General features: G+C 35.6%; 1 non-coding gene across 1 annotated transcript; it reads right to left on the bottom strand.

Annotated features, from left to right (window-relative positions):
* Positions 1-293: 293 nt before the first annotated feature.
* LOC115353184 lies at positions 294-362 on the bottom strand. The gene has a single exon (XR_003927479.1). It is a non-coding gene; the product is annotated as a small nucleolar RNA SNORD123 (small nucleolar RNA).
* Between the last annotated feature and the right edge of the window lie 716 nt (positions 363-1,078).

Here is a 1,078-nt window from a genome sequence, read left to right as displayed (position 1 = left end):
GATTCAAATGTAATAGGACCTATGTCTTAGGTCTGTAACTTTTCATGATTTCAGTCCAAATTCTGACCTGTTTAAGAGACCAGACTTATTAATCTTTCTTATTATTTCTACTCCTCAAATTTTTCAACTGGATTTCTCTAAGGCATTCTCTGTTCTCACTTGTACCTTCCTCTTCATTTTGGAAGTATCAGTTCTGGGAAGTGGCTGAAAGACAGAAGAACACACACATAAAAATAGTTTGACTGCAGGTATTCATTGTAAAATATTCCTTCTTTTCCTGGAGGAGATATGAAGGTGAATCAGGAAATGGATGGCTTTTTCAGATCACATGAATCAGTACCCCAGAATTCATCATTTTCACCAAGTATCTGCCTACTTTTAGGGACCTGAAGTTAGGCAGCCCTTATTTAAGGCTCGTATAACAACTTCTTTAACTGCCTTATCTGTCAGAGACTTTAATGAAAATAAAGAGACAATTACTAAAAATCAGCTCGCTCATTTATAAATGCAAGTGCACATTTATTTATGTTATATAGCTGTGTTGAAAATATCACCTTAAGCATTCATAAAATTAAAGCATTTTGTTTATAAAGAGCTTAAATCATACAAATACCATGAGAAATACTACTTTGTTCTCTTTTGATCACAAACGGTAAATATAAACTCATCAGATGAACATCTATCTCTCAAAAGCCAAGTAATTTAGCATCTCGTCTCACTGTTCCTAATTCATAGATATTACAGGTACTAGTCAGTATAACCTTTAAATACAGCACATAACACGAGACAATAATTTGACAGAAAACAGGAGAGAGTTTGTAACTCTGGCATTTATTTCCCTGTGATTTAAAGCAAGTATTGCAATGGTGTCTTTTGCTAAGACAATTGAAATTTTGCTCAGTCTGAAATTGTCTTCTGTCTGCTACTGGGGTACATGCCACAGGGCTACAGCTTTGCATGTCCTGCTTTTTAACAGTATACTTCCCTACTGGAACTATCTGAGGATGACATTCCAATATGGCAGACTCATGATGATCCAGCTTTGGAAGATGACTTTGCTCAATGCAGGTGGGAATGC

This window comes from Aquila chrysaetos, chromosome 18 (genome assembly GCF_900496995.4).
Source record: "Aquila chrysaetos chrysaetos chromosome 18, bAquChr1.4, whole genome shotgun sequence".
Taxonomy (NCBI): Eukaryota; Metazoa; Chordata; class Aves; order Accipitriformes; family Accipitridae; genus Aquila; species Aquila chrysaetos.
This window is presented reverse-complemented; position numbering and strand designations above follow the sequence as displayed.